At 39.1% G+C, this 24,330-nt stretch overlaps 1 protein-coding gene and 1 long non-coding RNA gene across 5 annotated transcripts in view; one reads left to right on the forward strand and one right to left on the reverse strand.

Annotated features, from left to right (window-relative positions):
* LOC121292995 overlaps nt 1-18,451 on the forward strand; it is a 36,308-nt gene extending 17,857 nt beyond the window's left edge. Inside the window, exons 2-3 of the long non-coding RNA XR_005946411.1 lie at nt 2,705-2,754; nt 18,363-18,451. This is a non-coding gene — a long non-coding RNA (uncharacterized LOC121292995). The remainder of the gene's footprint in view (nt 1-2,704; nt 2,755-18,362) is intronic.
* cnot2 (CCR4-NOT transcription complex, subunit 2) overlaps nt 1-24,330 on the reverse strand; it is a 143,733-nt gene that overhangs the window by 78,051 nt on the left and 41,352 nt on the right. The window lies entirely within an intron of this gene.

Raw genomic sequence — 24,330 nt, forward strand, 5'->3', positions numbered from 1 at the left:
CGATGCATGTTGCAGCCAAGGAATACGAACAACTTTTACATTTTTGTTTTAATAATTGATTCTCTCGTTCAGTTTGGCCTGGCTTCCTTCAATACATCACTTGACTATGTCAACAAGAGAGTCAAGAATAACAGTACTGCACGGGCTCAGTCTTACACTGCTCAAGAAACTGGGTCAGGATGCAGGTGGACAGGAAAGCATAGTTGAGGCTGCTCAATCCAATCATATTTAAAATGATGGCCTTGGGTTGAAGATATGTCTGCTTGGAATTTCCTCTTCAAACATGCTTTAACTTACATCTACTACATGAATAGGCACCTGTCAATCTGTAGCTAATCTACTCTATAGGTCAAGATTTTTTAAAAGCTATTTCCCTTTAAATTTGGCAACTGGCCTCAGCAAATGTTATATTACAAGTAGTGCTATTCTCCACATCACCTATAACTATTGAACAAAAGGGGCCAAACACAGATGCAAAACTTTAACAAGTGGCTTTACAGATCCAAGTAAACTGTAGCCACTGGATCACTGTTTACCCAATACCCTTTTGAAAGTTACTATTGAATTGTCTTCCACCAAACTTTCAGGCAGCATATTCCAGTTCATAACGACTCAGTGCTAAAAAATGTTCTCTTCATCTTGTCTTTTGTTCTTTTGCCAATTACCTTAAATCTTTGTCATCTGGTTACCAACCTTCCTGCCAGTGGAGACACTTTGTTCTTATTGTGACAGTAAACTGCTCTTTGTTCACCATAGTCCAGGTTCAGTTCCCTTCTCAAAAAATTCAAAACTAAGGTGTAGTGAACTAATGCATTTGAATCCATGCCACCTATGTATGGCCTCCGCCATTTCAAATATGCATGGTGTGTAACGCCCATTCATTTTCTCTACTGCAAGTTGGCCTAATTGTTCTATACTGCACAGCTTCACTCCTGTTCTTTATCCCCAACCTCTCCTAAATGAATATTTCCAAGCCTCCAATTTTCATGTGCAGCTGCTAAAAATATTTACCAGAGCCCTCTCCTACTCCTTTGTCGTCCTTAAAATTCTAATGTATATCCCATTACATCCATATACTTAATTTTATGAATTTTAATTTTTATAACATGTCTATAAGCCTCAACTTCTCAACTGCGCAGCTGACATCCAATCTTGACTGAGTAAACATTGGGAAAACTAAAGCCATTATCTTCAACCCTTTGCCATTGCTTCCATTCCACTCCCAGCCACACAATCAGGTTGAATCAGACTGTATGCCATCATGGTCTACTTGACATCAAGTTGTGCATCCAATCTCATAATCCTCATCATCACAAAGACCATCATATCCCTGCAACTCGAGCAACTTTATGGGTGACAGTGTACTTTCTTTTTCTCTAACTCTGGCCTTCTTAGTATTCCTCCCTACCTTTCTTCCACAATCCACAGCAAAACTCAGAGCCATCTAGGAAGTACACTTGAGCTTTCTCCCTAAACTCATCCATCTTCCTATCTCTGTTTCTGGCTTCAAAATCGTCCCGAGACCTACCTTCCTTGACCATGCCTTTAGTCACTGCCAGTAACTCTTCTCTGACTGCTGGGTGCCTATTTTCTATGATTGAGACTGTTACATTAAACACACTAAATATATATCTCAAAAATTGTAGACTGTGAACAAAATGGTTTGAGTTTCAAATTTGACTATAGTCTTCATTTATGAAAATTGATGTGCAAAATCTATCCAACCCACCTGTCATTTCAAAATGCCTTATAATCTCTCTTCCTGACTAACTAACCCACCTATTTCTTGATCCTTTATCATCTTTCTTTCCTGCTAAGCTTTTAAAAGGAGCCATCTGGTGTTTAAGAACCACCATTATGAATATAGAGATTACAAGGTTATTTTCTCCTGCTGTTACAGTGAACTGGAAAATACAAAACAATTAACAGTCATCTCGCCAAAATGCAGATTTATGTAATGTTCATTTTAATGATCAACAAGTTTGTGGGGGAGAAGGAGCAGCAATGTCAGATCTTTGGTCCCTTTATATATGGCTCCAGACCCCATGGAGGTTTGTTCTAAAATGTGTGTTCTAAAATGAAGTGCTAGGTAGGCTGACCTTGCCTGTGCTCTTTGTTGCTGAGATACTGGAAAGCACCAAGGACAACAGAACACTCTGTTTCATTTTACGTATGCACTTAATTATAAATCTTTTAAAAGGGTATCAACATCATAATCAGAGAACAATAAGTGCATCATTTTTAACATGATGAGGTGACAGGATAAGGAATTGCATCTTAAATAAAGAATCCATTTTTGTCCTCAATGAGGCTAAGTTGACCTGAGCCACACTTTCACATTTATTATTGGTTGTTTCAGAGGTGTGGAAGCAGGTTTGTACCAACTCTGGTATTCATTGATTGATGAGTGTCACAACTGTAGACATTTTTTTTTTAAAACTTAGTGTACCAATGAGCATTTAAAATTTAAAAAAATTGTTGGACAGCATAATGGCAGTTTTAATATCTTTCAGAATATCTTTTTTATGGGCGTCAGCATTCTGTATTGTCGCTCATTCGAACAAAATAAAAGTGGGACAAATTTATTTCAAACCAGATCGTTATGTGAGCAGCTGTTTCATTACAACTTTTCTTTATGGATATAATTTTCACTGAGTAATGACACAATTCTCTAACAACGTGTGGCTGTTTTAATCTTTTACAGACCCCCAAAAATCTGCATTAGTTGTCGTTCGTTTTGGAAAAATTTATCATGTAAGTATGTGAGCAAAGCTATCAGATAATATATGAAAGATTGCAATTCATTACTTGTTGGTGCAGTACTTGCATATGTATTGATAAAAAATGAATTCTGTAATATATTTACAAATTGCTACAGAATTAGCACACAATGAAGAGCTTTGTTGCAAACTGAGATTCAGGAATCGTACCACCTAAAGAGTATGTGCTCTTAAAAATGTCATTGGTTTTTAATGCAATTATTTACTTTAGATTGATGTGTTCAGATACTGTACCATCATTTTATTATTTATCAATCAGGAAATTAAAGAAAATTTAACAGTGTGAACTAATTACCATGAACAGAGAACACACTCAGACAGCCCCACCTCCGATATTACTGTCATTTTACATTATTGTGCAATTTGGAAAAAGACACTGGATTACTTCAATACTTAGCTAATGGGAGCGGGCAAATCTTAACACTTATCTGACATACACAACTTCTTAGGAACACATGGACTTAAGAAATAGGAGCAGGAATAGGCCATTCAGCCCATCAAGTCCGTTCCACCATTCAAACAGATCATGGCTGATCATCTTTCTCTTATGCCATTTTCCCCACTAACCCCATATCCCTTGATGTCATTAGTACCCACAAATCAATCAATTTCGACCTTGAAAATGCTCGAAGACTGAACTACCACAGCTCTCTGAGGTAGAGAATTCCAAAGATTCACCACCCTCTGAGTGAAGAAATTCCTCCTCCTCGCAGTCTTAAATGGCCTGCCCCTTATTCTGAGACTGTGTTCTCTGGTTCTGGACACACCAGCCAGGAAAACCATTCTATCCACATCCATCCTGTAAGAATTCTGTAAGTTTCCATGAGATCACCTCTCATTCTTTGAAAGTCCAGAGAATACTGACCCAATTTCATCAATATCTCCTTATAAGACAATATCACTATCCCAAAGGTGAACCTTCTTTGCATTCTGTTGATGGAAAATATATCCTTCCTTAGATAATGGATGAAAACTGTACACAACACACCAAATGTGGTCTCAGCAAGGCTCTATTGCAGAAAGACATCTTTACTCCTGTACTCAAAACCCCTTGCAATGAAGGCCAACATATCATTTGTCTTCTTAATTGCCTGCTGCACCTGCATGCTAGCTTTTAGTGACTCATGAACAAGGATCCTCAGATCCCTTTGGACATCATCACTTTTCCAACTTTCACCATTTAAGAAATACTCTGCCTTCCTGTTTTTTCTAACCTCATACTTAGTCACATTATATTCCATTTGCCATTCACTTAGCCTGTCCAAATCCCCTTGAAGCTTCCTTGCATCCTCCTCACAACTTGCATTCCCACCTAATTTTGTGTCATCAGCAAATTTGGAAATATTACATTTGGTCCCCAAATCATTTATATAGATTGTGAATTGCTGTGGCCCAAGCACTGATCCTTGCAGTAACACACTAGTAACAGCCTGCCACCCTGGGAATGACCCGTTTAATCCGACACTTCGTTTTCTGTCTGTTAACCAATTCTCAATCCATAGCAGTATATTATCCCCAATCCCATGGGCTCTAATTTTGTTTCCTAAAACATGTGGGACCTTTTCAAAAGCTTTCTTAAAATCCAAATACACCACATCCACTGGTTCTTCTTTAGCAATGCTACAAGTAACATCCTCAAAAAACTCCAACAGGTTTGTCAAACATGATTTCTCTTTCATAAATCCATGTTGACTCTGCCCCATCATATCATTATTTTCCAAGTGTCCAGTTATCATATCCTTCATAATGGATTCTAATATTTTTCCTATCACTGATGTCAAACTAACAGGTTTGGAGTTCTCAGCTTTCTCTTTCCCTCCCTTCTTAAATAGTGGGGCTACCTTTCCTACTTTCCTGTCTGCAGGAACCTTGCCAGAATCTGAAGAATTTTGATAGATAGCCACCAATGCATCCATTATCTCTATAGCAGCCTCCTTCAGCACTCTGGGATGCATCTCATCTTGTCGAGGTGATTTATCAACCTCTAATCCAATTAATTTTTTGAGTACTACCTCTTTATTAATACTAATTTCTTTCTGTTCCTCATGTCCCTTGTTTTCCTATTATCTCTGGTAGATTTTCTATGCCTTTCTCCGAGACGACAGACACAAAGTAATTGTTTAGTTTCTCTGCCATTTCCTATTTTCCAGTATAATTTCTCCTGTCTCCACATGTAATGGTCTTACATTTGTCCTTGCTAATCTTTTCCTTTTCACATACCTAAATACGTGTTTATAGATTGCCTTTATGTTACTTGCTAGCTTGCATTCATTTTATCTTTGTCCGTTCTCAGTTTCTTGGTCATCCTTTGCTGGATTCTGAATTGCTCCCAATCCATGGGCTTACTGCTTTTTCTGGCAATCTTATAAAGCGCTTCCTTTGATCTAATGCAATCTTTAACTTCTTTTGTTAGTCATGGTTGATTCACCTTTGTGGGTGGGTTTGTTGTTGGGTTTTTGTGTCTTAGAGGAATATTTGTCGTCGACCATGTAATACTTCTTTAAATACTAGCCACTGTCTGTCTACCATCAAATCTTTTCATGTATTTTCCCAATCCACCATAGCTAACTTGCCCCTCATACCTTCATAATTCCCTTTGTTCAGATTTAGGACCTAGCTTCAGAATGAACTCAATCATTTTTAGACTTAATGTAAAACTCTATCATATTATGGTAATTATTTCCTCAAGGCTCCTCTGCAGCGAGGTTATTAATCAGCCCTTTCTCATTAGATAATACTAAATCTGAAATAGCCCGATCCCTAGTTGGTTCCTCAATGTACTGCTTCAGAAACCCATCTTGTACACATTCCAGGAAGACATCCTCCACAGCATTAGTGCTAATTAGTTTTACCCAGTATATGTAAATTGAAGTCCCCCATTATTTCCCATGTTACATGCAGCTCTAACTTCCTCATTTACACTGTGCTCAACCATCACCACTACAGTTTGGTGGCCTGTAAACAACTCCCTCCCATGTTTGCTGCCCCTTGCTGTTTCTTAGCTCCACCCAAACTGATTCTACGTCTTGATCCTTCAATCTAAGATCCGTTCTCACTAATGGATTGATCTCATCCCTTATTAACAGTGAACCCCAACTCCTTTTCCCCTCCGCCTATCCTTTCTAAATGACGAATATCCCTGAATATTAAATTCCCAGTCTTGGTCACCCTGTAACCATGTCTCTGCAACGGCAATTAAATCATATCCATTTACCTCCATTTACACCTTCAAATAATCTACTTTGTTGCGGAGGCTGCATGCGTTCTGACAGTGTGCCTTTAACTTTGTCTTTTTAACATTATTACTTCCTTTCATTAAGATGAAAAAAAAGGTTTAAAGGCAGAAGCAGCTTTTGCACCCATTACATAAACTGTTACAAAGACAATTGTTTTTATGGAAAGTGGTTTACACAAGGCTTAAACAGGAGTTTTTTTTTAATCATTCACGGATGTGGGCTTCTGCTGGGCCAGTATTTATTGCCCATCGCTAGTTGCCCTTGAGCAGGTGGTGGTGAGCTGCCTTCTTGAACTGCTGCAGTCAATGTGATGTAGGTACACCCACAATGCTGCTAGGAAGGGAGTTCCAGAATTTTGACCCAGTGACAGTGAAGAAACGGTGATATATTTCCAAGTCAGGATGGTGAATCACTTGGAGGGGAACTTCCAGGTGGTGTTAAAGAAATTTATCAAGTATTTTATTAAGAGATAGAAAATCTAAGATGAAATTTCAGTTGTATGTAATTTACACCTTTAACAAGATACCAGAGTACTGTCAGTGCTTGTGGGACTATATCACAGAATCTCTTATCACTATCTACTGAAAAGAAAGGGAAATTTAAACAATTGTTAGAAACTGTTCCCTCTGATGCGGCACTACAGCAGGGTCACCTGTAACTGACAGGAAGCAGTGAAATAAAAAGAGGAAGCTTCTCCTCCTGCCTTGCAAGAAACTAGCTATCTGTCTTTTGTAGTCAAACCACAGACATAAAACTGAACCAGAGACCAACTGTATATGATAGGGGGAAAAGGATTAATAAGCAACACCATCTGAAGGCTAGTAAAATAAAACAAAATAAAGCTGGGGACTAATGAAAAATATTCATTAAGAATTTTCACTTGAAACATGGAAGCAACAAAACAAACTGATTAAGTATTACAGCCAAAAATGATATACAGATACTAATGACAACATTCAGAAGATCACTTGGGACTACTCGAAGCAGCTCTATAATACTAAAAGTTACTACTGACATGCTTTACACTCACTTGCTGGTGAAATACATACTAAGAGCACACTTACTTTGGAAACCGCTATCACAACAAAATTATGGCCAGTAGAACAAAAACAGAATTACCTGGAAAAACTCAGCAGGTCTGGCAGCATCGGTGGAGAAGAAAAGGGTTGACGTTTCGAATCCTCATGACCCTTCAACAGAACTGAGTGAATCTAAGGAGAGGGGTGAAATATAAGCTGGTTTAAGGTGGGGGGGGGGGGGGGGGGCGGCGCGGTTGGGTGGGGGGCAGAAGTTGGCAGGGGGGGGAGGTGGTGTGGTTGTAGGGACAAGCAAGCAGTGATAGGTGCAGATAATCGAAAAATGTCACAGACAAAAGAACACAGAGGCGTTGAAGGTGGTGATATTATCTAAAGGAATGTGCTAATTAAGAATGGATGGTAGGGCACTCAAGGTACAGCTCTAGTGGGGGTAGGGTGGAAAGACTAGCAGGGCATAAAAGATTTAAAAATAATGGAAATAGGTGGGAAAAGAAAAATCTATATAAGTTATTGGAAAAAACAAAAGGGGGAAGAAACAGAAAGGGGGTGAGGATGGAGGAGGGAGTTCAAGATCTAAAGTTGTTGAATTCAACATTCAGTCCGGAAGGCTGTAAAGTGCCTAGTCGGAAGATGAGGCGCCTCATCTTCCGACTAGGCACTTTACAGCCTTCCGGACTGAATATTGAATTCAACAACTTTAGATCTTGAACTCTCTCCTCCATCCCCACCTCCTTTCTGTTTCTTCCCCCCTCCTTTAGTTTTTTCCAATAATTTATATAGATTTTTCTTTTCCCACCTATTTCCATTATTTTTAAATCTTTTATGCCCTGCTAGCCTTTCACCCCACTAGAGCTGTACCTTGAGTGCCCTACCATCCATTCTTAATTAGCACATTCCTTTAGATAATATCACCACCTTCAACGTCTGTGTTCTTTTGTCTGTGACATCTTTTGATTATCTGCTCCTATCACTGCTTGCTTGTCCCTACAACCACACCACCCTCACCCCCCCACTTCTCTCCCCCCACCCAACCCCAAACCCCACACGCACCTTAAACCAGCTTATATTTCACCCCTCTCCTTAGATTCACTCAGTTCTGTTGAAGGGTCATGAGGACTCGAAAAGTCAACTCTTTTCTTCTCCGCCGATGCTGCCAGACCTGCTGTGTTTTTCCAGGTAATTCTGGTTTTATTTTGGATTTCCAGCATCCGCAGTTTTTTGCTTTTATGGCCAGTAGTGCTGGTTTATATTTACTGCTGCTCTCAGTGCTTTCAGCGGACCTGTAGAAACCCATTTCACTAAGTGCATCTTAGTGAGTCTGGAGACACTTCTGCTGTCTCATATATATTGCAAGTTGGCTCCATACAAAACAGTAATATAACAAGCTCTTAATTCAAAATCCAACGTCTTACAAATGTTCCTAGATTTTTCAAGGGAGGCGGTGGCGGAGTGGCATTGTCACTAGACTAGTGGTCAGGGATCCAAGGTAATGCTCTGGAGACCCACACAACAGATGGTGGGATTTGAATTCAGTCAATAAAAAGCTGGAATTAAGAGTCTAATGGTGACTGTGAAACCATTGTCGATTGTCGTAAAAAGCCCATCTGGTTCACTAATGTACTTCAGGGAAGAAAATCTGTTATCCTTGCCTGGTCTGGCCTACATGTGATTCCAGATCCACAGCAATATGGCCGATTCTTAAATGCCCTCTGAAATGGCCTAGCAAGCCACTCAGTTGTATCAAACTGCTAGAAAGTCAATAGGGGATGAAATCGGACAGACCACCTTGCAGAACCTAGGCACTGGAAACAACAATGGCAAACTCAGCTCTGTGGACCCTGCAAAGTCCTCCTTACTAACAGCCAAACTTGGGAGAGCTGTCTCATAGACTAGTCAAGCAACAGCCTGACAGTCATAGTTACAGAATCATAACTTACAAATAATGTCCCAGATACCACCATCACTGGGTATGTCCTATCCCACTAGCAGGATACACTCAGCTGAGGTGCTGGCACAGTAGTATATAGTTGGGGTTTGCCCTGGGAGCCCGCAACATAGACTCCGGGTCCCACAAAGATTCATGGTCAAACATAGACAAGGAAACCTCCTGCTGATTACCTCCCTCAGTGCCGATGAATCAGTACTACTATATGTTGAACACCACTTAGAGGAAGCATTGAGGGCGGCATGGACACAGAATGGTGCAGGGCTTCAATGTCCATCACCAAGAGCACTCAGTAGCACCACTACAGGCCGAGCTGGCCAAGTCCTAAAGGACATAGCTGCTAGTCTGGGTGTGCAGCAGGTGAGGGGGCCAACAAGAGGGAAAAAAATACTTGACCTCATCCTCACCAACCTGCCTGCCACAGATGCATCTGTCCATGACACTATCAGTAGGAGTGACCACCGCACAATCGTTGTGAAGGCCAAGTCCAATCTTACCATTGAGGATACCCTCCATCATGTTGTGTGGGCACTACCACTATGCCAAATGGGGTAATTTCAAACAGATTTAGCAACTCAAAACTGGGCATCCATGAGGCACTGTTGGCCATCAGTGGCAGCAACAGAACTGTATACAACCACAATCTGTAACCTCATGGCCCAGCATATCCCCCAATCTACCATTACCACCAAACCAGGGTTCAAAGAAGAATGCAGAAAGGCATGCCAGGAGCAGCACCAGGCATACCTAAAAATGAGGTATCAACCCGGCGAACTTACTGCACATGGCTTCTTGCATGCAAAGCAGCAAGCGATAGACAGAGCTAAGCAATTCTACAACCAAAGTATCAGATCTAAGCTCTACAGTCCTGCCACATCCAGTCATGAATGGTGCTGGACAATTAAACAACCATCTGGAGGAGGCAGCTCCATAAATATCCCCAACAACAATGATGGGAGAGACCAGCACATCAATGCAAAAGATGAGAATGAAGCATTTACAACAATTATCAGCCAGAAATGCCAAAGGGTGATCCATCTCAACCTCCTTCAGAGATCCCCAGCAGCACAGATGCCAGTCTTCAGCCAAATCAATTCACTCCATGTGATATCAAGAAACAGCTGAAGGCATAGGATATTGCAAAGGCTATGGGCCCTGACAATATATTCTGGCAATAGTACTGAAGACCTGTGCTCCAGAACGTGCTGCGCCCCAAGCCAAGCTACAACGTAACGCAGGTGTCCTAAGGCGAGCTCAGGGAGGACAGAAACCTCCCGTGGAGCTACAAAACTGGCATCTAGCTGGCAACGTGAAAAATTGTCCAGGTACGTCCTGTACACAAAAAGCAGTACAAATCTAACCTGGCCAATTACCGCCCCCTCAGTGTACTCACAATCATCAGTAAGGTGATGGAAAGGGTCATCAACAGTGCTATCAAGTGGCATTTGCTTAGAAATAACCTGCTCACTGATGCTCCGTTTAGGTTCGGCCAGGATCACTCAGCTCCTGACCTCATTACAGCCTTGGTTCAAACATGGACAAATGTCTGAACTCCAAGGGTGAGGTGAGAGTGACTGCCCTTGACATCAAGGCAGCATGTGACCAAATGTTGCATCAAGAAGCCCTAGAAAAACTGGAGCCAACGGGAATCAGGAGGAAAACCCTCTGCTGTTTGGAGTCATACCTAGCAGAAAGGAAGATGGTTGTGATTGTTGGAGGTCAATCATCTCAGTCTCAGGACATCACTGCAGGAGTTCCTCAGGGTAGTGTCTTACACCCAACCATCTCCAACTGCTTCATCAATGACCTTCATTCCATCATAAGGTCAGAAGTGGGCATGATCGTTGATGATTGCACAATGTTCAGCACCATCTTCGACTCCTCAGATACCAAAGCAGGCCAAGTCCAAATGCAACAAGACCTGAAGAATATCCAGGTTGGACGGACAAGTGGCTAGTAACATGCATGCTACCCAAGTGCTAAGCAATGACCATCTCCAGCAAGAGAGAACTTAACCAATCCCCCTAGACATTCAATGGCATTACCATCACTGAATCCCCCATTATCAACATCCAGAAACTGAATTGAACCAGCCATATAAATACAGTGGCTACAAAAGCAGGCCAGGAGCTAGGAATCCTAAGGCAAGTAACTCACCTACCGACTCCCCAAAGCCTGTCCACCATCTACAAGGCTCAAGTCAGGAGAGTGGTGGAATCCTTTCCACTTGCCTGGATGAGTGGAGCTCCACTAATGCTCAAAAAGCTTGACATTATCCAGGACAAAGCAGCCTGCTTGAGTGGCACCCCATCCACAAACATTTACTCCCTCCATTACTGACGCACAGTGACAGCAGTGTGCACCATCTACTGCAGCAACCCACCAAGACTCCTTAGACAGCACCTTCCAAACCCACGACCACTACCATCTAAAAGGACAAGTGCAACAGACATCTGGGAACACCTCCACCTGGGAGTTCTCCTTCAAACCACTCATCATCCTGACTTGGAAATTTATCGCTGATCCTTCACTGGATCAATGTGGGTATACCTGCACCATACAGACTGCAGCAGTTCAAGAAGGCAGCTCACTACCATCTTCCCAATGCTAATTAGGGATTGACAATAAATGCTGGCCTAGCCAGCGACACCCACATCCCATGAATGAATAAAAAGAAAGCTATTTCTACCAGTCCAAAAGCATGCTACAAAGTCTTTCCTGGAGAAGTTCTGTTCCTCCAATATAGCCTAAATGGGAAAGCTAAGTATTGATTCAATGCAATTCTGCTCGTAATTCCTTTGGGATATATAAATAAGAACCTCCAAACTAACTTAGAACCTAGTTTAATATTTCAGCAATTTGTCAGAAATAATGTACAAGGTGGTGAGAAACATTTACAATAGATGCAGAGAAAGTTTTATCACAATGAATGATTTTCACCTGAAAAAAATGGAATAATGTTGTTGAATGCACTATTCTTCTAGAATTGACAATATTTGAACATTATTCCAAGTTTGTGTCCAGAATATACTTTGAAAACAAAACCAAGCTAAGAGAGCCACATTACAGGGCAGCATAAGCCTGTGTAGTCTATCAAGCATTTTCGTTAATTGCTGTCTTACAATGTCAGATAGACCTGTGAAAAGACGAACAGGTTATGGATTTTAATTTTGTGAAAAAAATAACACAACAATGGTCTGTACATACTAAAGCCAGCGAGGTTCAGAAGCTTTAAATAATATATGCAGAGGAATATTATAAATGAAAATTTTACTGAATGGCCCACATTTTGCAATTAGCAGCAAAGGGACTACGCTTGCCACTGAACTTGGGGGGACAAAAACTGCCTACAAAGATATACTGGGTTCTACAACAGCGATTATCTCTCTTCCAACAGGACTTTGAATCTGGTGCAGATTTATAATGAACCTGTGGCATTCAGCAACAATGAAGTTATCAGGGAGGCTTATAAATCAATCAGGTTGCAGAATTCTCACAGACAACAAAGGAATCAGTAAAAGGCATGAATGAAACTTTAAATTTTAATCACTGTACAGTAAGTAAAGGTTGGGACATACACTTGGGACTAAGATAAGATCTGAAATATCAAACTTTCAAAAGAAAGTTTAAAAGTAATATAATTTTTACATTTTCTTCTGGTGAATGAGACTCCACACTCATCACATTAGTTTATCAGGGCCTGAGAAGTTGTTCAGCAGTAATTATGGCTTAGTAAACAATTAAAAACTTAGTTACATCTCGTCAACAGAGCATAACACTTTCAGTGCCTTGTTAAAGCAAGAATAGTGTAAAAGGTTAAAGTTCATGACAATTCACTGATTCTGTGTTGACTGCATCTATGAAGACTGCAACGGCACATTACAAGGGTATCAGTGACTGCAGCATCTGGATTTCCATACGTGTGGGGGACACTGGAAGCTGCTGTCGAATTTAGACAGTAATAATGGTGAACACCGACAGTTTCACCTTTGTTACAACTGCAAATTCTGGGTCACTGACTTCAGAAATCTGGCAATTTAGCCAACAGTTCCTATTTGAGTGAAGCCTCAATGATCAAGCTAAGCAAGTCATTAAAATAACTGACAAAAAAACAAAAGGAAAGAACCATCAGCACCATCTTAAATCACAAGGAGATCCACAAATGTGATTCAAAATAGAATTCAATTAAGTTATAACAACCTAAAGTAGGATGTCAAAATTTGAAGAGAGCTAATTTTAATGGGTTGAGAAGGGGTCTAGTCAGGTTAAATGGAGCCAAAGACTGAGACCTGTAAAGTAATAATGGCTGATGTCATGAAAACATAATCATTTTCATAATATTATTGTGATTTATTGTAAAGGTAGGTTAATAGTGGAGTTTGGATTAGTTTCTCTGTGTGAATATGTTGGTGGGGGATGTAATTGAATTGGAGACAGCTGTTCTGGAGCTTTTGAGTTATCAAAAGGGAAGCTAGGTTTGAAATGCTAAATATGTAAACATGGCTGAAGTTTTAGAATGTGAGGTATGAGGTACATATGCATTTTTAGATAAATTAAGTTAATCTGAAATTCAAAGAGATGGTAAGTTGTTACACCTAGCCATAAGAAGCTAAGCCAAACAGTGTATTTATTTTTCCCAAAGGTTACTGATAATATGAGTACTATGAAAGATTTATATTATAAGAAAAGTAAAGTTGCAAAGACATAATGGAACAATGGAATTTACATTAAAAAGGGAGAAACATGTATAAAGGAGATGAGGTTATGTGTAAAAAAGAAGAAATTCTAAGATCTAACAAGTGTGAAAAGCCTCCTGCCTCTATGCATCAAGTTATCTACAGGAGCCAAAGCTAAGAAAACTCTGAGTGAATATCACTGTCCAGGGTACTGTGTGCTTTGCCTGGGTCTACTGAAATGTATTTGTTTGTACTGCTGCCTTAAGAGAGGTGTAACTGGGAGTCAGATTAATTAGGGGATTTAGGAGTTATTATAGTAGTAATTTGTAGACCTGTGTATGTGCTTAACATCTTTTCTACTATTAATAAATGTTTAATTTAGTTTTGTAAAAAACCACTAAGACTCAGTGGACTTATTACTACTGAATTCATGGTATGCATCTCAAAATAAAAATACAAATTGCAAGACAGTTGTGGCAGCTGTTTCAAGTTTCCCTCTGGGATTTGAGGAGCTCGGCATTTACCATCCACTGTGCCATAACACTGATCCTTTAAGGAGGAGATGCTTTAGGTACAGACTAGGTTACATTGCAACAAGAGCGAAAGGTTAAGGGAACTAAACCTAGGGCCCTTGGAAGACAGGGAAGATGGGGAATATGTTGAAACAAAAACAGAGGGTGTATGATGCACATTAGATTAATTCTTCAAGCAAGAACCAGGTCAAATACAATAGGTTGAGAGGGAAAGTGAAAAGGAAAATAAGACCGGCAAAGGGAGAATATGAGGATAAATAGTAGTCAACATAAAAAAGAACTCAAAAATCTTCTATCGCCATGTAAATAGTAACCAAATAGTAATAGGTGGAGTGGGTCCTATTGGGGCAAGAGACGCTGGGCAAGGACAGAACATTTAATGAGTACTTTGTACCACTGTTTACTATGGAGAGTAATCTGACAAAACATTGGTAGAAGCAGAGATGGTGAAGGCAATGGATTTGGTGAAAATTGAAAGGCAGGAGGTACTGGGAAGGTTGGTTCTGCTTACAGTGGATAAGTCACCTAGTCCAGATGGCTTGCACCCCAGGTTGCTAAAGAAGTAAGGGTGGAGATGGCGCAAGGGCTTGCCATAATCTTCCAGTCTTCCCTGGATATGAGGGAGGTGCCAGAGGATTGGAATGTGGCAAATGTGACACCCTTACTCAAGAAAGGGTGTAAGAATGGTCCTAGCAACAGGCCAGTTAGTTTATTAGTGGTGGGTCAGAATTTAGAAACATTAATCAGTGAGAAAAGTCTCAGCCACTTGGAGGGGTTTAAGTTAATTAAGGATAGCCAGCATAGATTTGTAAAAAAAAAATCAGATCATGCTTGGCTAATCTAATAAAAATTTTGATGAATTAACAGAGAAGGCTGATGAAGTGAATTCAATTGATGTTGTCTATACGGATGTGAAGAAAGTGTTTGACAAAATACCACATAAAGACTGATTAATAAAATGGAGGCTCATGGAATAGAAGGTACAACGTCAACTTGAATAAAAAAATTGACCTGAAGAACTGAAAACGGTGTAAAATTTCAAAACATGCCAATGATACCAAACTTGGAGATGCAGCAAAGTGTGAGGATGATATTAATTGACTGCAACAGGCTAGCAGAATGGGCAGGCAAGTGACAGATGGAATTTAATACAGAGAAGTGTGAGGTGATACATTTTGGCAGAAGAGATAGGAAGAGGAAATACAGATTTAATGGCACAGTTCTAAACAGTGTGTAGGGACAGAGGGAGCTGAGGGATGAATGTCCATCAATCTTTGACTATGTCAGAACATATTGAGAATATGGAAGCATATAGGATCATGAGCTTCACAAACAGAGGCATTGAGTCCAAAATCAGGGAAGTTACTTTGAACCTTTATAAAGCTTTGATTAGGCCACAAGTAGAGCATAGTGTCCAGTTCTGGTCACTGCATTTTAGTGCCTTGAGAAGGTGCAGGGGGGATTTACCAGAATGGTTCCAGGGATGGGGGATTTTAGCCACAAGATTAGTTTGGAGAAGCTGGGGTTGTTCCCTTTGGAGCACAGGACAATATGGGGAGATTTGATAGAGGTGTATAAGATTATGGCAGGTTTGGATAAGTAGACAAGGAAAAGCTGTTTGAATTCACTAATGGTAGAAGGGCTAGGGGACACAAGCTTATAGTTCTGGGCAAAAGATGCAAAGGGAACATGAGGAAGAACTTTTTTATGCAGCAAATGGTCATGACCTGGAACCTGCAGCCCCTGAAGGTGATGGAAGCAGAGAAGATCAATCATTTCAAAAGGAAGTTAGGTGGGTACTCGAAGGAATAAACTTTGCACAGCCAAGGGATAGAGCGGGGCAATGGGAGTGACTGGAATGCTGTAGGGAGAGACAACATATACTCGATGGGCTGAATGGCCTTCTCCTGTGCTATAAATGACTTTGATTCCAATGGAACCTCATTTTGGTATATTCAAATTAACCAATAAGCCAAAGACTCAAATGAACATAAACCTGCATTTCTGTAGCTTCTTTAACGTAGAAAATGGCACAATAAGATGCCAAGCCAAAGGAGGAGAGACCAAATTAGTTTAAATGATGTGTTTTAAGGAAGCTCTTAAAAGAGGAAAAGGAAGGCAGATAAGTGTTGGGAGCCGAGGCCTAAATGGCTGAAGGTATGACTGCCAAAGAAAACTTAAATTGGGTTCACATTGCAAACTTAGCATCTATATAAAGTGATATGAGTTCACACTGACTCTTGAACAGTGTAAATCAGGTATCAAGGTACAAACTGTTCCCAAGTGAAGCAGAATGAGATTCCCTCATTCAGTGTCAGGTCAGGACCTGACCTTGGATTCAGTTGGCACTTACACTGTAATTGCAGCATAGGTGAAGCAAAACCATTTGTAGTTCAGTGGTATGAATGCCAAAATCAATTAGTTTGGAATTTTCGATGGTGTAGCTAAAGTTAGAGCAGCAAAAAGCCTCCACTTTACCAAGTAGAAATCTCTGTCAAACTATATAAACAAGACAATGCAACATCAAATAGCATCAAGATCCAAGGACTCTTCCAAGAACATCAGTAACAAACTTGGCCTATATCCTTTTGGAGGATTTATAACGTTTTAACTCTGTGCCTAAGACTTATCATTTAAGATGTACAAGATAAGTTGTTTATGATTTGTTTTAACTTTAAATTGTGGTGTATGTAAAATGTCACCATTAATTTGCAAATAAAGACAAGCTATAAAAAGATATGGCGAGCTAGCAGACAACAAAAAGATATCAGTCACATCTATCTGATTTAGACAATCTTCCAGCACCTGATGTAAAATCTAACTATATGTGCATTTTCTTTATACAGGCCTAAGTCATGTGCAGGTGCTTGCAATGGCAAATATGTATTTTCTAGCTTCCTCGGAGCATAGGCCTACTTTTTGGTGGATTTCGCAATCTGCCAACAGAAGTACAATATCCTCATTTGGCTGACTAAATGTGTTTATGTCATCAGGATACTTGTACCATTGCTATAAAATTACACCACATCAATGCATGCATGAGGTAGCGGCTCAGCAGATCGTCTTGATGGACACAACGCCATTGTTTTTTTAAATGGCAGACTGTTTCAAAAAAAAATCAAACAGATATAATATTTATATTATCCTTCACAGCAGGATAGAAATTGCAACAAGGTGGATTGTTGCCTTGAAATACACTGCTCTGGTCTGTATTTGATACAATTATTTTTTCATTAGGGGCATAAGTTGAAGTGTGTGTCGATCTCAAGCAGTGGAAAAAATGTGAGTTAAGGGTAATATTACACACAAACCAAGGTCAGCCTTGATCAAGTGGAAAAGATGTCAAAGCTATACATGTTTTCAGCAAGATATTTAGGTCAGGATGCTGACAGAGGAAGACAGAATAAGGAAGGATTTCTTGCTGAACGCACTGCAGTAGTCCTGGCAAGCATCTAAATGGCAAGTCCAGCACAAGAAGCGATCCATCCGCTTTCTCTTTACAAGGACCAATTACTTTTCTTTTACCCCTCTACCCTACTCTCCCTTCCAGGATTTTTGGTAAAAATTCATGTGTAATGTGACAGCTCACAAAAAAATACAAAGCTTGATAAGAGGCATTCCTATATTGTAAGTTATGAGATTTTCTTCTGTATGATGGTTGGCTTGCAGTGGTGATGGATAGGCAGCTCAAGACAATTATTACTAGCTCAGGGAATAATTTGCTTAAACCTCTTCTAGATGTTGCTATGCCTAAATTTTAAATGCACATTTGCATACTCCAGAAATTGCTGCCCAGTTTGCCCTGTTCCTCCACAAGCTTCATTATATGAGTTTCTTGCTGATAGACTCACAATTAAAACACATGAAAGTAAGTGACGTTTCTGTACTCATCCATTAGAAACTCAGTAAACACATCAGAAAATGATAGAGAATTGTCCCTTCAGTGTCCGTGAGCTTTTAATAATGTGCTAAGTCTTAATTACTTATAAGCTAAATTTTCAGTGTCAGAGGTGTTGTTTGCAAGTGTGGAGTCTCATTCTTTCAGATATTATTGATGGGGATTTAAAAAAATATTTAATACTTTGCTTTTTCTTTCTCATACCTCTCTACTAATCTCATTTTCTCTTACTTATTTTGCTTCTTGTATGTCTTCAGACTCCCAATGACTGTAGCTGCCACTCAAAAGTCCATGAAACGTTTGCAGGAAATTGTAAGCATAATAAATGGCAAGTGCCATTTGTCCACCATTGACTGAAAAATATGGTCCATTTTTCTGCGTTTTGATCATAAGGTGCACAGGCTAGATAATTTTTTTTTGGATTTTCACATATATTAGCAGTTTTTATGTACAGCTTCATTTGGTGAAAGGTGCTCAATTTCATCTACACAAGTCAAGTACCCAATCAATAACTTCCAGGAACTTTTAGCAAAGCTGCTTTGAATCAAATAATCATTGCATCACTTTTGGTGCAAAATTGTTTAGTGCACACAATGTGTAATTTGAAGATGATAGATTAATAATATAATTGATTCAAAGGGTAGAGCCTGTTTTGACAGCACAGATCTTCTGGGTCCTACTCATGGTATTCTGTGGCATGTTGCTGCCATGACAAACAAATGAAATATCTCATTGCAAACAATGAAGGAAGAAGTGACTTTTTCCTTCAACTTCCTTTATGTGGTTTAGGAAAAGTACTTTACAATAGAGCTTGCAATAAAACATGTTTGGGATCAATACAAGGTGCATTCACATATGCAAATTTAATTTGCTAGTTGGCACTAACATGTCGCATACACAGTTTCAAGTGCTAAACAAACACTGCTGATTAAATTGCTTCCATTTTTGTGTGTGTTGGTGGATGCAAATTGACTCAATAGATCAGAAAAATGCCATACATGCGCACAGTCTTCAAACTATTTACCCAAGTCTCCCAACTGACAGAATACAACTAGACTTGGAACGGCTCAAGATAAAGTAATTCCTCATTGTGATCTCATTATACGGGAATGACATGGGTTATTCAGAATTCTATTTTCCTTTATTTATGCTCTGCATAAGCTTCAGTTATGTTATCACATCTAAAAACATGAATATTTTGGATTCTCTCATGGTTTTTCAAGTTCCGCTCTTGCTAAGGATTTTATTGTTGGACTGGTAACTTGCAAGTTTTTGGTCTGAAGAAGTGCTTCCATAAATAAGGTAAATATTTAACTACTTCACTATTTTGTTTCTGATTTCAGTCTTTAAAAGTTAAGAAATAAAACATTTTAATAAAACTTCTGCTGTAACTTCTTAGTATTTGTAGTTTACCTATTTCAGCCATTATTAATTGTCAGCTGCAGCATGTCACCATATACAATCCAAGAAAGGTGCCAATTTCTGACAAGTAAAATCATTTTATAACAGCAACATTAAACATTATTTTCAGATATTGTACCAATTTTTGGAACTTTATCTTAACTTTTTTCAACAGAAAAAAGTGGTCTCCATTTTAGAAGATTTACTTTAAAACTTTAAAAAGTTACAAAAGCTCAATAATTTCAAGAGTTTAAAACCTCTGTTACTGCCTCATTAAATTTTAGTTACACTCTGATTATATCTAGTACTTCTAAACAACTATGGAACAACTTTAATGAAGTGCCTGCAACAAAATTGTGCTTTTTTGGCTGGTTTGTTTTTTCTCCTACCATTGTTTAAGTTAAAATAGGTTCTTTAAAAAATGCACAAACCATCTTGATGCATCAAACTCATTGAAGCCAATGTACTTCCCCTTAGAATGAACCAACTGCGAGCTGCTTTGAGTCATAAAGTATAAATTAGTACACTAACATTTTAATTATAAAGTCACTCATGCCAATGCTTCTCCTTAGCATTTGCTAACAGTAATCTGCACACTTAGCCACCTATTAAATCTGTCAGGTGATTTTGTCACCTTATAAGATTGTTTAGCAGTAAGTTTACTCACCTTTGTAACTGCATCAAGCTCTTTTTTATGCTTGGCTTAATCTCGAAAAGAGGGCATATAGTTGGAAACAGATTCCGAGATCAAACCTATTTGAACCCGATTGTATATGCCAACTTTATTTAATTGTGAAAGATATCTTTTGATATCTGTTGATTAAGCACCATAAGACTTTTAACTACATTAAAGGTGTTATATGATGCAAGTCGTTATTGTTTGTCTCTAAATTAACTGATTAACAGCTGCTTGCCCAAGTAGATAAACATATTGACCATTGCTTTTTGTCATGTAAGCAATTTTTGTTCTATAGCCCATGGAGCCTGTGAAGAAATAATTTCAAGGATAAATTTAGTCCTTTCTAAACTGATTTAGATTCACAGTCATTAGGATAGTTGGTAAAAATGTTTTTTTCCCATTATGCGTGAACCAAGAAACTTCAAGTTAAAATGTTGTAACCTAGTGCAATCTGTTGATCTTCACTTATATGCACTTTTAATAAACCACATTCATAGGTTATAGTTTGATTTATCTAAACACATAATTTCCAGTAAGCAAATGACACTAACATGGGCATACTTTTCAAACTTGGGCAATGCTATAGTGTCAGGTATTTTGTGTGCATAAGGTCACACTTTGATTCTTCAGAAGAGAGTACGATCCTTGACACTAAGTCTGAGAAACCCTAAAACTGTAACATTGCCAACTACAAAATTTAATTTAAAACTTAGACCCAATGGAAAACATATTTGGGTCCACTGGAACAGCTTGTACACTCAAATGCATCCATATCTGTGAAGGTTTAGGATGAACTGTGTTTAAGCTTTGGCATTACAAACTTGAGCAGACCGAATAGCATGGCAGCAAGATTCCACTAATATAACACACAGTTTAAAATGTGAATGGATAGCCTGCCAGGTTGCACAGAACCTGACCAGCCTGTGAAGATCACTCAAGATTTAGCGGTTGAATTGTCCATTAATGCACTGTTGGCGCATTTCTATATTAAGATTAACCCAAGAAAAGGCAGGAGTCATGCACTGATTCTTCCCCACATGGTGAATTACACATAACTTGGAAGGCAACAGTTTCTAATTGATTTATCAGTGCCCATAAACGAGCTTAGCATCACTGTAAAGGGTTTCCACTTTGTATGGATGATAAATCTGGAAGTATAAACTAAGTGTCAAGGCCAAAGTGAGGTACAGCAATACTACCTCCACCAAGAAGTCTCAATGCGCAATATCAGCATCATTTGCTTAAAATAATGAGTAAAAAATATTATCACAAAAGATTATGCCACTTTATACTAGTGTTCTAAGTATTTAACATTTCACTTGGAGTACTCTACATTCTCACAAGTCCCATCATTTTAAATGGCAAAATAATGATTGATGCAAGCTTCACACAGAACATTCTAGATGCTACAAATCTGTTAATCAATAACACCAACATAAAAATTCAACAATTACTGTAGCCTGCATATGTTCATAACCTTATGACAGTCTCAATGTTCAAAACAGCATTGATACCCCACACAATCTCAAATATCTCTGCTCCACTATTAAGAGATGAAAATCAAAACATTACACTATTGCAGTTGACCATTATTTATTCAAATACTCTCTTTATTTTAACCATCATTGGATACTAGGCCCAGCAGTTGTGCTTCAGTATTGTTACACAAAGAACGAGTAAATAGAACACACTGATCACCCACAGGTGAGGTACTGTAGCTAGCCACAATAAGCAATTTAGCCCATATTACATGACTATCAAAATTGTGAAGGTGAGAGACAAACCTCATTACAAAAATGTAACATTTGCAAGAACATCCCTCCCTATCACCTGAAAAGTATGCTTAGAGGTGCTTGTATCAGAGCAGTTACCTCTCAAACAGAAACTAATGGAATAGGAACTCTGCTCTACATAAAGCTATGCCAAGATTGCAGGAAAGTGCAACAATACTAAGCCGAGTGGCAGGAAGGGAAATAAACTATTTGAAAATTAGAAAAGCATATTAAAATAACACCATTAGATTTCCATTGTTAGCCTTTCCTGCTACATTGCAAATTGCAAAGGGAACAGAAGCAATGTACAGCTAGAAACTGCCAATAGCATACAGTTGCCCCTACAGTGACAGCTTTTGGACTACAGTTAAATCACAGTAGAACTACTTACTAAACCTTGCGATCATACAGCCCTTGGCAACATCTTCCAAAGACATACAGCCAATGTTTGTTTTGTAAAAAAATGAATGACAGTGTTTACTTAAAAAAGCACTTTCAGTTTCTCTTAATAAAGTGCTACCTAGCAAACATTTATTTCCAATAATAACCACCCTTACAGTTTATATAAAATTTAAAATACAAAACAGTTCACTATACTCAATGGCCCATATAGGTCTATCTTTATTTCATAGGATATTCTCAGATTGGTTACCAAGCAGGCAAGTACTAGGTTTTAAATTGATACTGCTGAATATGTCATTACAAGTTTGCAACTGAGCTGCAGAAAATGCTAATAAAGCAAAGTTTCTTTAACTCAGTAGAAAATGGCAGTTATGAAGTGAAGTGAAAATATTTGGTCTAGAGGCAAAAGAAAAATAACACGTAAGCAACGATAAGGCATCTTTCACTGCCAATTTTCACTGTTCCTGTTCAGGGCGAGCATCCTACATGCACCAGTCTCACTTATCAGTTAGGTGCCAGTTAGACTGGCTGATCCAAGTTCAACACTCTGTAAACCTGAGGTCAGGCAAAATTCTGCTGCCCATGTTCTAATTCGCACTAAGTCCAGTTCACCCATTACTCCTCTGCTCACTGATATCCAAACGGGAACCGTTTGAACAAGGCGTTGATTTTAAAATTCTTATCCTTGTTTTCAAATCCCTCCAAGGCTTCCCCCGATTTTGTTTCTCTGTATTTCCTCCGGCCCTACAACTCTGGAGTATCTGCACTCATCCAATTCTGGTCTCTTGCGCATCCTGATTTTAATAATTTTGCTATTGTGCCTTCAGCTGCCAAGACTTGGAATTCCCGCCATAAGCCTCTCCACCCCTTTCTTCAAAGTGTTCTTTAAAATCTACATCTTCCATCTACCCTAATATCTCAAGTGGCTTTGTGTCAAATTTATTTTGAGACGTGCTCCTTATGAAGTGCCTGAAGATGTTTTTCTATTTTACCATATTAAAGACAATACTTGTATTTATACAAGTTGTCGTTGTGTAAACAATTAGGAAGGCAAGTGGTATGTTGGCCTTTATTGCAAGAGGATTTGAGAACAGAAGTAAAGAAGTCTTATTGCAATTGTATAGAGTCTTGGTGAGACCACACCTGGAGTACTGTGTACAGTCTAAGGAAAGATATACTTGCCATAGAGAGAGTGCAACAAATATTCACCAGATTGATCCCTGGAATGGCCTTAGAGGAGAGATTATCCTATGAGGAGAGACTGAGGAAACTGGGCCTATATTCTCTAGAGTTTCGAAGAATGTAAGGTGATTTCATTGAAGCATACAAAATTCTTACATGGCTTTACAGGGTAGATGCAGGAAGGAGGTTTCCTCTGGCTGGCGAATCTAGAACCAGGACACAGTCTCAGAATAAGGGGTAGGCCATTTAGGACTAAGATGAGGAGGAATTTTTTCACTCAGAGGGTGATGAATCTTTGGAATTCTTTACCCCAGAGAGCTGAGGAGGCTCAGTCATTGAGTATATTCAAGACAGAGATAGATAGATTTCTAGATATTAAAAGATATCAAGGAATATAGAGATAGTGCAGCAAATGGCTTTGAGGTAGAAGATCAGTCTAGTTCTAGTTGAATCACAGAGCAGTCTTAAGGGGCCAAATGACTTACTCTTATTTCCTGTGTAACTGGTTTGCAAATGCAGGAGACTGTTCAACACTTTTCATACAGTGAGTAGGCCAGACCTGTAACAAGAAGTCTGTCAATGTTACTCTGGACAGCATATGAGCAGCGATAATTTCTTCACCTTCCAATTTTCCTCCCTTGTGGGGGAAGTCACCTCAAACAAAGGTAAAGGACCAAAGTGAAGAAACTAGTTTGGGTAGTCTCAATCCATTTCTGTTTTAATTCTAAAGCATGAATGTACCATTCAGCATTTAATGCCAATAAATTGTCAGGCTCCTTTCAGACAGAC

The sequence above is a fragment of the Carcharodon carcharias genome, chromosome 21, assembly GCF_017639515.1.
Source record: "Carcharodon carcharias isolate sCarCar2 chromosome 21, sCarCar2.pri, whole genome shotgun sequence".
NCBI lineage: Eukaryota > Metazoa > Chordata > Chondrichthyes > Lamniformes > Lamnidae > Carcharodon > Carcharodon carcharias.